Source organism: Herpailurus yagouaroundi, unplaced genomic scaffold, assembly GCF_014898765.1.
Source record: "Herpailurus yagouaroundi ecotype Mexico unplaced genomic scaffold, PumYag 141, whole genome shotgun sequence".
Lineage (NCBI taxonomy): Eukaryota > Metazoa > Chordata > Mammalia > Carnivora > Felidae > Herpailurus > Herpailurus yagouaroundi.
In genome coordinates this window covers 40,786,851-40,802,631 of record NW_024412396.1, presented here as the reverse complement: position 1 = coordinate 40,802,631, position 15,781 = coordinate 40,786,851, and the positions used below count along the sequence as shown (strand labels likewise).

At 36.5% G+C, this 15,781-nt stretch overlaps 1 protein-coding gene across 9 annotated transcripts in view; it reads right to left on the bottom strand.

Moving 5' to 3' along the window:
• The window catches only part of FUT8 (fucosyltransferase 8), a 308,814-nt gene that overhangs the window by 252,356 nt on the left and 40,677 nt on the right, over positions 1-15,781 (bottom strand). For all 9 annotated transcript variants that reach the window (XM_040477408.1, XM_040477410.1, XM_040477412.1 and 6 more), the window contains exon 2: positions 7,019-7,116. The gene's annotated coding sequence lies outside the window, so the exon portion shown is untranslated. The remainder of the gene's footprint in view (positions 1-7,018; positions 7,117-15,781) is intronic.

Here is a 15,781-nt window from a genome sequence, read left to right as displayed (position 1 = left end):
ATTCTCTGAAATTGGAAAATATTTATTACAAGTGGAAGAAACTTTATCTTGTTGTTAAACATTAGACCAACTTCAAGGTCTAAAATGAGGAGGGGAAAACTACAACCAAAGAGAGTTTGATCCAAACCTGAATCATCAGCCACAATCTCCACCCTATACCCCACTCCTCCAAGAAAAGCCTTCCAGGCTTTTTTTCATTCATCAGAATCACCCAAGATCAAAAAATCTTGACTTTTTCTCACTGATGTGGACAGCGTATTAAAAAAAAAAACATACACTAACAACATTCTACTATTCTTTTCATTCTACTACTCTTTCACATTGATTGAAATGTGAACAGAAAATGATTCAGAAGATATTCTTATTACTGAATTATAGCATCTATTTATATTAGTTTTTACATTATGATCATTTTAACATTTTATTTCAAGTACTTCTACGGTATTATTGCAAATTTTATACTCTAGTATGTCTCCTAAAATTAAAAAAAAAGAAACCACCACTGTTGTAGTAACTGGTGATGGTCTCTGAATCACCCAAATACTCATGCTGAAAACAGGAACTTGGGAAAATTTGTCTGTAATTGAAGAGCAGTTATGTAGGAAAGTCCTTAAGTTCAAGCGTTGAGAGATTCCCAGGGTTTCCTGGAAGATGGGTTTGATATTCTACTGCAGGGAATGAATCAAAAATTCATTTTCTTCTACTTCAATCACTTTCATACAAATCCAAAGATATTGGTTCAACCTACATTTATACTTACGACCAATACATACACACTGTTAATATGTACCTTGAAAAGGACAAGCACAGATACAACCATAGGTAGTTTTACTATTGCCAAAAAAATTTCCTGTTAAGCATCCACAATATGTCTATGAAGTAACTATGTATTTTCAACATTATTCAAAAAAGAATTCGAACAGTACTACAATGACTTACTCAAAACATAAGAAAAATCCAATGGAAGAAGAGACACTTACACCTAGAACTCCATCCAGCACCATGCACCACCTCACTAGACTATTACTATTCTCTAGTAAGAAGTTTTCTCAGATCCCATGACCACAGGAATATTATGATAGAGAAATGTGGGCAATGAAGGGAGAGCTACACTCTCATGCTCACTTCAGAAAAGGTTATTTTATTTTCTGAACTCAGCTGAGAGAGTACAGCAACAACACATTTTTCTAAGTTCAAGTGAATTAACTGACCTGAAGAATGTCTCCCTTCCAAATATACTATTTCAAACTAACAGAAAAACAAAATACGGTTAAGTCAGAGAGATCAGGACTAACTGTATGTTTACCTAGTATCTTCATGAATGATCTTCACCCAATAATAAATAAAATCTTCTCCCATAAATAAGGCTACATTCACAGGTCAGAATCTATCATATCAGCATTTAAAGCATTCTCTATTTCCTTTTCTCATTTTGTCACTCCAACAAATTGAACACACACTCAACAATTACCAAACTTCAGAATCTGAGAGCTAGAAAGGCCCTTAGAGATCATTTGGTCCATTCCTCTTTTCTTCTAGACCTCCCCATTTACCTATTGAGACACTAATAGCTAGAGAAGACAGTAATTTTCTCAAGCTAGTTCATAGCAGGGTACAAACCAGAACCAAGGCAACTTGATTTCCGTACTGGTATTCTTTCCACTATATCATGCTGTTGTCAAAAACTCTGAAGAGCCTGAGATTTTATTCTAAATGCAAGTTAAGTAATCAGCTTGGACAGTGTCATGGATATTGAGAAACAAAATCATCTAGCCATACACAACTTAGATACTAAGGACTGAAACCACATACTCTTGTGTACTGGGTTGAATAATGTCTCTCCAGAATTCATTCACTGTGATCATAACCTTATTTGGAAATCAGGTCTTTGCAGATATAATCAAGGTAACATGAGGTTATAGTGAATTAAGGTGGGCTCTAATCCAATGACTGGTGTCCTTATAAGAGAGAAATTTTAATACAGGTACGGAGGGAAGACTGCCATGTGAAGATGGAGGTAGAAATTAGAGTTATGCTGCTACAAACCAAAAAACACTAAGGACTTCTTGTAAACAACAAAAGTTAGGGATGAAAGGATTTTTTTAAGCCCGTAAGTGTGTGGTAATTTGTGATAGCAGTCCTAGAAAACTAATGTAACTACCTACACATACAACTTCCTGTGTATATTAACAAGACTTTATTAGGCCAATGTCCTCATTAGCATACCTCTACTATTCCAGAAGACTCTTGCATGAATATAACTTGATTGTTCATTACAGAAGCTTCAGGAAAGACCCATCAACTCTTCAACAAGAAACATCAACAATTTTCAAATCCTTGCCTTGCTGAATTCTAAACTATTATATCATGGTATTCAATCCTAATCAGGCCCCATCATTACCACTGGAAGACTCAAACAAAATTTCAAATTCTCACATTTTAGCCTTGACTTTGCCCCTCTAAGATACCACCAAAGCTCTTGCAAGGTGGTATTCTCCTTCACAGCATAAGCCATAAACTCAGCTTTGTTTTATCAGTAGGTTGTGTTAATGATACCTGGTTAAATCAGCATCAGATAATCCTGGCAGAAGGTATGACACTCTTGGGTCAGAGACAAAGAAGTTTACTACTCAAAACAACAGTAGTGGCCAGAATATAATCTTTTGCACTGGTTCCCCAAGCTCTAATTCTTAAGAGGCAACACAAGGAGAGCCAGTGATGCCTGTACACACAGTAGGCTGTATTATAGGAGAAAAAAAGCTGAGCTTATCCAATCTAAATCTTTCAAGGAGTAACAAACCCTATCTTTTCCCCCAAAGGGATTATCTTGATTATCCTGAACAGCAAAGAAATCTATCACCTGTCCTTATGGAAACACTATTTCCATCTACGTAGGCTGTTTGCTATACAAATTTCCTTAAAAGACAGCCCCCAACAAAAGCTGTCAATGCTTCTGCTCAGAATATGGACAGAAACACAAAAGACTCCTAAAGAATTGTCTCCAAATAGGTGTCCTCTTTGTCCTAAAAGGCTAGAAATTCTTAGGAAATCAGAATGAACATAGTATAACACAATAAGTATTACATGTTACGGGAGAAAAAAATTAGAGCAAAGTATACTTTCTGTATAACTAAAACCACTTGAACTGAGTCACAATTTCTTAATATGCCTATACATCAAATACCCAAAAGTAAACACCTATGATATTATATTTATTTTAAAATGTTCCATTTCTAAAATAGTATCTCTAACAAGTTTTTTTGCTAATTTTCTAGGTTTGGTAGTGCTCATGAGAAAAAGGAGCACTTTAATTATACCTGTAAACATGTTAATTAGTGAAATCCTCCAGAGCAGATTTTAGGGTACTCAGATTTTCAACCAAAAAATCTAAGGTCTATATTTATCTGAAATGTTTGTGAAAATAGAGGTCTTATTTAAATTTTATACTTTTAGGGGTGCCTGGATGGCTCAGTCAGTTAAGCGTCTGACTTCAGCTCAGGTCATGATCTCACAGTTCATGGGTTCAAGCCCCGTGTCGGGCTCTGTATTGACAGCTCAGAGTCTGGAGCCTGCTTTGGATTCTGTGTATCCCACTCTCCCTGCCCCTCCCAACTAGCGCTCTGTCTCTGTCTCTCAAAAAATAAAATAAAAATGTTAAAAATAAATAAATAAATTTTATGCTTTTAAATTGATCTACATAAAAATGCTTTCACATAGTTATATTTAAACATCAACACTTTTTTTGTTTCTGTTTGAAATCTAAGATTGTATCTAATACCATTTCAATAGTGACCTGTTCTAACTTAAAGTCTGAAGTTAAAGTCTGAAAAAGAAATTAAAAACTGAATTTTATAAACAATTTTATTTTTATTTTTTTACATTAATTTAAAACTTGGAGAGTGTTCTGCATCCTGGAGGGTGGGGGAGAAGCTATATTAGAATGTCTTTAGAATTGTCAAAAACTAAAATTTCCAAATAGTATGCGGACATAAATAGTATTTTTAAACTGTAAACAACTTTAAATTGAGCAATTTAACTTTATCCCTACCCTTAGGTCAAGCAACAATCCCAGGATAAAGAAAGGCAGGATGATGAGTAAAATGAGCCACCACACTACATGTCTCCAGCTAGCTGTATGACTAAAAGCTTATCACTTCATCTCTCTAGGTCTCCTTTTTCCCATTTACAAAACACACACACACATACACATACACACACACACACACACACACACACACACACACACAGGCATTAACCTAAATGTTCCTCAAGGTCCATTTTGTGTAATAATTATGTGAGAAGCTTTTACCCTTCTGATAGGCTCCATTTTCTCATGCTTTAAGGAAATTCACTTTCTACTTTCTTGCCCTGCCAATCTTGTAGAATCCACCACAGACGCAAGGTATTCTAATGAACTCCAAGTAGTCCATGTATGGCTGAGACTAAACCATGCATTCAACAAGTTGTAATACTTGCTATCCTTCCTTCAGAAAATACCAAAATCTAAAACAATCACTGCTGACAAGAAGCTCAATCATCTAGGGGCACGTGAGTGGCTCAGTCAGTTAAGCGCCTGACTTTGGCTCAGGTCATGATGTCACGGTTCATGAGTTCGAGCCCCGCTTCAGGCTCTTTGCTGACAGCTTAGAGCCTACAGCCTGCTTCGAATTCTGCGTCTCCCTTTCTCTTCCCCTCCCCTGCTCACACTCTGTCTCTCTCTCAAAAATAAACAAACATTAAAAAAAAAAAAAAAAAGGAAGCTTAATCATCTAAGCCAAAACAATCTTGAGAAAGAAGACCAAAGCTAGAGGTACCACAATCCCTGATTTGAATCTGTACTACAAAGCTGCAATAATCAAAACAGTATGGTTTTGGCCCAAAATCACACTCATCAATCAATGGAACAGAATGGAAAGCCCTAAAATAAACCTAAGCTTAAATGGTTAATTAACCTATGACAAAGGAGGCAAGAATATATAATAGGGGAAAAGACAGTCTCTTCAATAAATGGTGTTAGGAAAACTGGACAGCTACATCCAAAAGAATGAAACTGAATCACTTTCTTATACTACACACAAAAACAAACTCAAAATGGATTAAAGACCTCAATGTAATACGTGAAACCATAAAACTTAAAAAAAAAAAAAAAAAAAAAAAAAAAAACACAACAACAACAGGCAATGATCTCTTGGATATTGGCCTTAGTAATATTTTTCAGGGTATGTCCCCAGGCAAGAGAAACAGAAGCAAAAATAAACAATTAGGATTACATCAAACTAAAAAGCTTTGCACAGTAAAGGAAAACTATGAACAAAATGAAAAGGAAGCCTACTGAATGAGAGAAGCTACTTGCAAATCCAATAAGGGGCTATATCCGATAAGGGGCTAATATCTAAAACATATAAAGAAGTCATACAACTCAAAACCAAAAAACAAACAATCCAATTAAAAATGGGCAGAAGGCCTGAAAGAAGATATACACAAGGTCAACAGAAACATGAACATCACTAGTCATCGGAGAAATGCAAATCAAAACCACAATGAGATATCACCTTACACCAGTCAGAATGGCTAGTATCAAAGGAAACACACACACACACACACACACACACACACGCACGCACGCACGCACAAGAAATAACAAGTGTTCACAATAATATAGAGAAAAGGCAACCCTTGTATACTATTGGTAGGATTGTAAATTGGTGGAGTCACTATGGAAAACAATACGGAGGTTTCTCAAAAAATTAAAAATAGAAATATCATTCAACACAGCAATTCCACTTCTGGGTATTTACAGAAAATAAACATACTAATTCGAAAACATATATGTACCCATATGTTTATTGCAGCATTATTTACAATAGCCAAGATATGGAAGCAACATAAAACTCCACTGACAGATGAATGGATAAAGAAGATGTGATATATATACACATATTACTCAGTCATAAAAAAAAATACTGAAATCTTGCCATTCATGACAACATGGATGGAGAGTACTGAGCTAAGTGAAATAAGTCAGATGGAAAAAGACAAATACCATATGATTTCACTTATATATAGAATCCAAAAAACAAAACACACAAACAAAAGAAACAGAGTCATAAAAACAGAGAACTGGTAGTTGCCAGAGAGGTGGTAGGAAAGGCAAAAGAGATGAAAGGGATTAAGAGGTACAAACTTCCAGTTATAAAATAATTAAGTCACAGGATGGAAAGTATAGCATAGGGAATGCAGTCAATATAATGTGATAAATTTGACTGATATAATCACCAAAAACTGGAAACTCCCCCAAAAGTCCATCAACTGGTAAATGGATAAACTAAATGATATATCACCATATAGCAGAACATAGCTCAGCAAGAAAAAAAGAACAAATTACTAGTATACACAACATGAATGAATCCTAATGCATTATGTTAAGTGAAAGAAACTAGATTTCAAAAGCTACATACTAAATAATTCTAGTTAAATGACATACACGAAAAAGTAGACTATAGGGACAAAAAACAAATCAGTGGTTGCTAGGAGTTGTGGTGAAGGGAGAGGCTGACTACAAAGAGACACCGTAAGTGAATTTAAAAGATTATGGTGACGAATATACATTTGTCAAAATTCCAAGATTAAACACTAAAAACAAATAATAACTTTAATGTAGGACTAAAATCTGGACAAGAATCCAACCTTTAAAAGTCAGCTATCAAAAATGTCAAAAAATTCTAAGATGAGTTGTTTATTTCAGCACCAAATATACCACACGACAATGCAAGTACAATGTACCATATTTAGCCATAAACAGGGAGTAAAACATTTTTTTTTTATCTTATGTATTACAGATTACACATGGTACTCAGAAAATGTTTATTAACTAATACACAATTCAACAGAGGTTAGACTGACCTGGTCTTTCTACTTCACTGCTATACACATACATGCTTCAAACACATAATTATCCGTTTCTCAACATATTAATTTATAATTAGAACAGGGAAGTGCTGTCCACAAATATACTAACCTGAATTCGTTCAGTTAATCAATAAAGGCAATAGAACACTTTATCTTGAATGAAAATACCATCAGGGTCATGGGTACTCTCTTAGCAAAAGCAGCAACCTGGAACAACAAAAACAAATAAACAAATGAAATTGAGCCCTACTCTAAGTTCAGTTAGAATACCCTCAGTTATTATACCATTTAAAAAATTCCTTTTTCTCCCTTATAACATGTTATAACATGTGAAACTTTTGCAAGCAGTGTTTTTCTGCAAGCAGTGTTTTTCAAATCCCAATAAAGAACGGGTTTTTACTTTGCAAATTACAGTCAAACACAGTAACAGTGTCTTATTTTGCTCCATAGTTTATCTTAAAATAAGTCAGCACCTATAAAACTTACTGTGTGAACACAAAACCCTTTAATTTTGTCTACTTTTTAACATATAGGACAATCAGAATTATCTCTCTTTTCAGACTAATGCTCAAAATCTTCTACAACCCTCACACCCCAATTAGCTCTACAACCTAATTTCTGACTATCTTCTACAGAAAATTCCATTCAAGCCAATTTAATTTGCTTGCTTTCCACAGAAAAATGTTGTCATTCTCTGCAACACACCATTCCTTCTTTTTAGAAGAGGGACTTTTTCTCCCTTATCCTCTTGGTGAATCAATGCATATCCATCAATTTTCTCAAAATCCAGCCCCTCCATTTCTCCCTGAGAGCTGATAAAATCACTCTGTACTCCCATTAATCCTTGCCAGAATATGCTGCTGCCTTATACAGGCGCCATCTCATGTGATCTTCTGATAAGGGACCCTATCTCTTACTTCTTTTGCCTCCCAATTATATACTACCATGTTTGACACATAGAAAGTAATCATATGATTGACAAGTGAATGGTCTTAATAAAGATTCACACATCAAATGTTTACTAAGTACATATGTACAAGTCATTAAGTACAAAAAGCCAAGAATAAGATAGCAACACAATACATTCTTCGGAAATATGTCTTTCTGCCAGGTACTTTACTATTGATACATGAGATTTAGGACTGACATTATTATGAATTGTGAGAAGCAGTCTTTCTCCAATGACACCAAAGCCTACTGAAACCAATTTTTTGTGATTACAGATAATATTGAACCAACTTCAACTCCTCCAGCATAAGGTAATCCAACTATTTTCATTTTAAATTCCATAAGTCAAAAACCTATTCTGAGGCAGACCAGCTTATTAAGAACATTCAATAAATTAAACTAAAAATAATAAGCACATTTGTATAGTGCTTTACTATTTACATTATCTCAACTGCTAGATCTGGTTGAAAAAGACAAACTACTGCTAAATTAACTACTCCAAGGGCCCATAAACAAACAATTCCTAAATGGCCATTAACTAGAAAAATCAGCTAAGGGCTCATCATCATTTCTTCCTAAACTTCACCCAAAAGGCTTTACCAACCTCCCACAATAATCCAGTAGTTTAGGATTTATGCTTCTAGCCATTATGGTGTAACTGGTACCAGATTTACGCTCAGACAGTAAGCAACTACAAAACTAGAGAAAACATATGATGAAACAGTTTACAGACACTGGACAATAGTATAGCTATGCATTCCCTGAGTGAAGGAAACAAGCTAGATAAGCCCTATAAACACCTTGACTTTTTGCCAAGAGACATGTCTAGATACCACTGTAGGCAGGGAGATTCAAAGCATAACACAGCAATCCCCTTAACTTTAAAAGACAAAGATCTAAGTTCAGTAAGTTATAGGTAGCAGGAATTACTGGAATAATATACCACAGAGGAGACATTATGCAAAAAAAAGCCCCATCTATGTAGGGGTCCACTTGAGTCTGACTTAATACTCATCTACACACAGAGTAAAATCCATGAGGCCAGGCAAAAAGCAACAGCTGAGGAACCAAAAAAAATGAACAAGCAGAGCTGAGGACATTGGAGGTTCCATCCAACCACAGTAGAGAGAGACCTTGTATACTCTGGGCAATAAGAAGAGACCTCAGCATGGCTAAATCAGTCCCAGAATAAAGACTAGGGGCACCTCAGTCAGTTAAGTATCCCACTCTTTTTCATCTCATGATCTCAGGTCATGATCTCAGGTTTCATGGGGTCGAGCCCCGTGTTGGGCTCTGCACAACAGTGTGGAGCAAGCTTGGGATTCTCTCTCTCTCTCTGACCCTCACCACCCCCCACTCTCAAAATAAAGTAAAAATAAACATTAAAAAAAAAAAAAAGACAACTCTCTAATGAACCCAAAAGAGCTTAAAACCAAACCTTGAAGGAAAAACCCAACCCTCAATTTAATATCTGTAACCAGATGATTAGCCAAATAGAAAACCTCTGATTTACAAGGCATCAGGTAAAGTATTCAGAAAGGTTTTGCCTCAGTAGTAGGGCAATTAGATTAAGTGATCCCACTCAACAAAGATTAAAAGCAATACCTTAAAGGATCAAACACCTTCCAAGTAATTTCAATATATTCCAGAAAAAGTTTGAAGACTATTTATAGGAATACAAAAATATCCAGCACCCAACAAGGTAAAATTTGCAATGTCTCCTTTTACATGCCTGACAAGCATCAACTGATTTCCAAGCAAGGTTTTAAAAAATAAGAAAAATAGAGCCATAATGAGTAAAAATATCAATCAAAACCAGCCTAGATATGACACAGTTGATAAGATTAGGAAACTAGGACATTAAAAGTTGTTATAAATGTATTCCATGTGTTCTAGAAACCAGAAAAAAAGTTGACTACATTTTAAGTAAAGACAAAAAAAAAAAAAAGACCCAAATCAAACATCTAAAAATGACAACCAGAATGTTAGAGATGCTCTACCTGACACTCAGCGAATAATGAGACTTTCTTCTCTGATGGATCCAGACTCTATTCCTGGTGTTGTATGTGAGCTGTAAGTATTGTATTGTGCCCTCAAATCCTTTTGAGTGGTTCTTCCTAGACTTAAGTAGTTCCCTCAAAGGTATGCACTGATTAGTACTCAACTGAATTCTTGAAAGGAACCTCTAGAGATCTGCCCAATTCTCTTGCAGGTCTCTCTTCTCTGACATTCTGCCCTGTGAACTCTAGGTGCCTTGGCTCCCCACAGCTTCCCAGCTCCATCTCTTCAACTCAGTAAGATTTCTTGGCTCCTCTGGGTTCTACTGACCTGCTCCATGCCTAGAAACTCTCTCCAGGCTAGAGCAATCTTAAGTCTCACCTAGTTTGTTTCCTGTCTCTCAGGGATCAGTCTTTTGTTGCCTGATGGCAAATGTCTTAGAAACTGTTGTTTCATATTTTTTTATCCAGTTAGTTCTTTCAGGCGGAAGGATACCAATTCCTGCTGGTCCATCTTGGCTGGAAGCACTATATTAACCATTTTAATTTTTTTTTTCAACGTTTATTTATTTTTGGGACAGAGAGAGACAGAGCATGAACGGGGGAGGGGCAGAGAGAGGGAGACACAGAATCGGAAACAGGCTCCAGGCTCCGAGCCAGCAGCCCAGAGCCCGACGCGGGGCTCGAACTCACGGACCGCGAGATCGTGACCTGGCTGAAGTCGGACGCTTAACCGACTGCGCCACCCAGGCGCCCCATATATTAACCATTTTAAAGGGAAACTATGAGTTAAATTAACTTTGTGATAGCACTGAACACTGAAATTTTCCAAAATTAGATGTATCCAATTGACACCACTCATACATTAATAAGTTATCTGAAAGCATGTAATAAATGCATAATATGTGGTAAAAAAAAAAAAAAAAAAAAAAAAATTTAAAAAAAAAAAAGAAAAAAAAAATATTTTTTAAAAAAAAAAAAAAAAAAAAAAAAAACATTAGTAACCATGAAGGTGAAATACCAGCTGTTTGCAAAGAATAAACAACACCCAGTAAGAAAAACAGTGAGGGGCGCCTGGGTGGCTCAGTCGGCTGAGCTCCCGGCTTCAGCTCAGGTCATGATCCCACGGTTTGTGAGTTCAAGCCCCGCGTTGGGCTCTGTGCTGACAGCTCGGAGCCTGGAGCCTGTTTCGGATTCTGTCTCTCTCTCTCTCTGCTCCTCCCCTGCTCATGCTCTGTCTCTCAAAATAAATAAATAAACATTTTTTAAAAATTAAAAAAAAAAGAAAATCAGTGAAAAGCTATTTGTTGGATATGTCTTTAATAGCCAATGCAACTAATCTAGAGAGTAAGGTCTTCTACCTGAAAATGAAGGAAGATTACCACTCATATGCTGCTGAAGGTACATGCGGTCAAGATTTAAAAAAAAAAAAAAAAAAAAAAAAGTCATTCCCAAGGAGCTTACAGAGAGGCTTTTAATATGAGCAAGAAAGAGATGCAACCCACACACCCAATCTGCCTGGGGCTGGCTCTTAACTTTTCTGTATTTTACTATGAGATCCTTAATAATCCAAGCTTGCCTCCACACTGGCTATAATGGCTTTTGATGAGGCCACTTCAGAACTTGATATACTGAATGAAGCCTCATCCAAAGACAGTACCCTCACCATGAAGTTGCTTAGAGACAACCTAACATTATGGACATCAGACACTGCAGGAGAAGAATGTAGTGCTGCAGAAGGAGCAGAAAACTAAATGCATATAGAGGATTATCCTTCTTCCCCTCAAGAAACCTTATTCCATTTGAATTTCCTATAGTAAAGAAACCCATTCACATGTATGGAATCAAATGCTTATAGTCTTCACACTGCAGCTTTGGGAAAACTCCATCCCTTGATTTGTGTTTGCCTCGGCCTTTCTGGTGTGCAGTTACTGATGTAGAAAAGTATTGATAGCTTCAATTCATATAAACATAAGTAACTTCCAAACACTTACATACAAGACTAAAAATGTATCTGGTATTCAAGTAATCTGAACCAGTTCTGCAAGTAACTGTGTTTTGTATTACTGTGAAGATATGAAAATGTAGTTAATTATAATTTAAAGAGTCTTCTACATAACTTAATTTCCATTAAGTTATATTCCCTCTCTTACTCTTTTCGAGAGTTTCACCCTTTGAGTAAGCAACTTTTCTCTGTTCTTAATGTACTCCTTTTTGGTAGGAATCCAGAAGTATGAGATTAAATGAAAAAGCATTTGACATTTCTGGGCTGGCTGTCACAAACTGAAATGCCTCCTGTATCCTGTATATGATTGAGGTCTTATATGTCTATGACAACAGGAGTTTCCTTATTCACTCTCCATTTGCTATTTATGTTGACAACCTCCCTTCCCAATGAAATTTACTTACACCTCCTACCTTTATAGTTCTGGTATTCACTTCAGTATGTAACAGAAGTAGCATGTTGCCACTAAGATGCAAGCATTGCTTTTGGCAAGTTAAAGTGCCTGTCACTTCTTAATACACTAGAAAGGGCAAATAAAGTACACAAGTCCACACCTAAAACTCTGGTACTTTTCCATGCAGATTTGTCCACATGTGAGAGGGTATCCAGTTTGTCTAGTGATTGTTATTTAGAGAATTGGACCACTATTGTGTGGTCATTGACTGTGGTCCCAAAATAGCCTTGTGAAAACATTATGCCTAACTTAACAGCACAGTAACATACAATAAAATAACATTTTTTAAAACAGGGGAGCCTGGGTGGCTCAGTCACTTAAGCATCCAACTCTTGACTTCAGCTCAGGTCATGATCTCATGGTTCGTGAATTTGAACCCCACATCAGGCTCTGCTCTGAAGGCATGGAGCCTGCTTGGGACTGTCTCTTTCTCTCTCTCTCTGACCCTCCCTGGCTCATGCGTGCTCTCTCTCTCTCTCTCTCTCTCTCTCTCTCTCTTCTCAAAAAATAAACTAAAATAAATGTTTTAACAAACAAGAGATTCCTTTATAGTTATTATCCTTTCAACTAGTCTGAAATCAGAAGGCAAAATACTAAAATTTCCATCAGTTGTAATAACATCCTTCCTTTTAAATTCCCATGGTAGTTTGAATTTCCAAATATTTTTCAATATGCCTTACACTGAATTTGGCTGTTTCCCCACCCCAATCTCCACAAGATGGTGTACACCATGAAAGCCAAGACCATGTGTAGTCATTTTCATATCTTTTGGTTTCTAACGCAGTGCCTTGACACACTGTTATACATTGACATTAGTATTTAACATTTTCTGCTCACCAATATCCCTTCTACCCAACTCAAGGATATTGCAAGGATCAAACAATAATATTTGTCAGAGTGCTTTGCAAAATAAAAATGTTTTGCAGAGATGTCAGATAAATTTTATTTCATTATCTATGATTATTCCAAATCTTAGCTGGCAAGTAGCAGAATGCTCCAGGGAATGAAAAGGGAAGTGACCCTCATGATTAGCATGAGTTTGATGGTGGCTCTGCAACCTCCTTTATTCTGTCCCCTTTACTACAGGTTGGAAAGTCCACTTAGTCATGATATAAGTCATCACCCAACACCATCCCAGCCCCTACATCATCTGGCATTTTTATGGTTTCCAGCACCAGATCCAGTTCTAGCTCCCAATCTACAGTTCATAATGATTGGCCTTTTTGCTACAATCTTCTACCAGGCCCTTCCCTTACTGGGAACAAACCCAGTACAGAAAAAACCAACAAGGCAGAGGCTTATGACCTAACATTATCTCTGAGATGTTGAATAAAAAATCACTTATGGCTCTATGCCTTTTTCAAATATTTTTTAATGTTTAGTTATTATTTTGAGAGAGAGAGAAAGAATGAGCAGGGGAGGGGAAGAGAGAGAGAGGGAAACACAGAATCTAAAGCAGGCTCCAGGCTCTGAGCTGTCAGCACAGAGCCCGATGCAGGGCTCAAACTCACCCACCAAGAGATCATGACCTGAGCTGAAGTCGGATGCCCAACCGACTGAGCCACCCAAGCACCCCATCTGTGCCTTTTTTTTTTTTTTTTCAACGTTTATTTATTTTTGGGACAGAGAGAGACAGAGCATGAACGGGGGAGGGGCAGAGAGAGAGGGAGACACAGAATCGGAAACAGGCTCCAGGCTCTGAGCCATCAGCCCAGAGCCCGACGCGGGGCTCGAACTCACGGACCGCGAGATCGTGACCTGGCTGAAGTCGGACGCTTAACCGACTGCGCCACCCAGGCGCCCTCATCTGTGCCTTTTTAAAAAATACAAGTATAAATATGTAACAATGCCTTAGCTGCACTTCAAGTAGGATATGAGGAACCCAGGATCTTGTGACTTTCAAGATTATCGTAACTCTCAAGAACACATTCTGGCATTGAGGTAAGAATCCTAAAACAGAAATGAAAGAGTCTTCAAATGTCATCCCAGCTCTAAATATCAATTTACTACATGATTCTAGATCTAACATATCACTGCCCTAGATTTCTAGTTATTCTTATACAAATGAAAGAACTAGAATAAACTGTAAATGTCTCTTGCAACTCTAAAATTCTGGGAGTAAAAGCCCTATACCTTCTAGGAACCATCAAAATTCTTATTTAAATACCCATTAATCTTTATACCTTGCTACTAGACATGACTTCTTCCCCAACAATTCTAAATAATTCATTTAGACAAGATATGATTCAAGTAACCAGTTCTAAAAGCAATTGTTTCCTTTAATCTTTCGCTAAAAAATTTCTTTCCAGTCCAAAAATTTCTTTTTGTTTCATTGTTCTAAATCAGAGATGTTTTCCTCTAACTTTACCATCAAATACACAGTGATTATACCTCCCTAATTTTCTGAAAACTGAAAACTACAGCTTATATTCACGAAGTTCAGCAATAAATTCACATAAAATTTACTTTCCAAAACCAACCCGGGATACCTTCAATTCTACTACATTGAAAACAATTTTTTTAATTTTAAAACAGTTTTATATTACAGCTAAGTTGCAGCATACAAAGAGTTTCCATATACCACACACCCAGATTCCCCTATTGTTAACATTTTATATTACTAGAGAACACTTGTCACAATTAATGAAAAAATGTTATTATTACTAATGAAACTGCATACTTTATCCAGATAAATATAGTAAATATCAAAAAATTTTCAAAGCAAACTTTTTTAAAGATTTTGCTCTTTTAAAAATCTTTATTTTATTTTTTTTAATGTTTATTTATTTATTTTGAGAGACAGAGTGCACACACACAAGCAGGGGAGGGGGACAGAGGGAGAGAAAGCATCTCAAATAGACTCTGTGCTGTCAGTGCAGAGCCCAACACAGGGCTCAATCCCAGGAACTGCAAGTTCATGACCAGAGCTGAAATCAAGAGTTGGACACTGAACCGACTGAACCACCCAGGTGCCCCTCAAAGCAAATTCTTAAAAAGAGCCATGAAAATGTAATTCAACATAATGAATGCCACACAGTAAACAGAATACACATGGTAAACAAAATAAAATAAATATTTGTCAGGAGCTAAAATCTAGCATATCGTTGTCAATAATAAATGCAAAGAGCTTAACTCCTCCACTAAAAGAAAAAAGATTATTTTAGATTGGCTCATGACGTAAAACTCAATTGTATACTTACATTACAAGGAACACCTAAAACAAAGTAATGAAGAAACATTAAAAGGAAAAATATGAGCAAAAGTAAAATGGGCAAATACAATCAAAATGAAAGCAGAGGTTATGATCTTAATAACTGACAAAAAACAACTAGGCCCAAAAGACACCTAGCAAGACAAAGTACAACTTTTTTTATTCTAAAAGACAAATAAACTGGGGAGCCTGGGTGGCTCAGTCGGTTAAGTGTCCGACTTCGGCTCAGGTCATGATATCGCAGTTCGTGGGTTCCA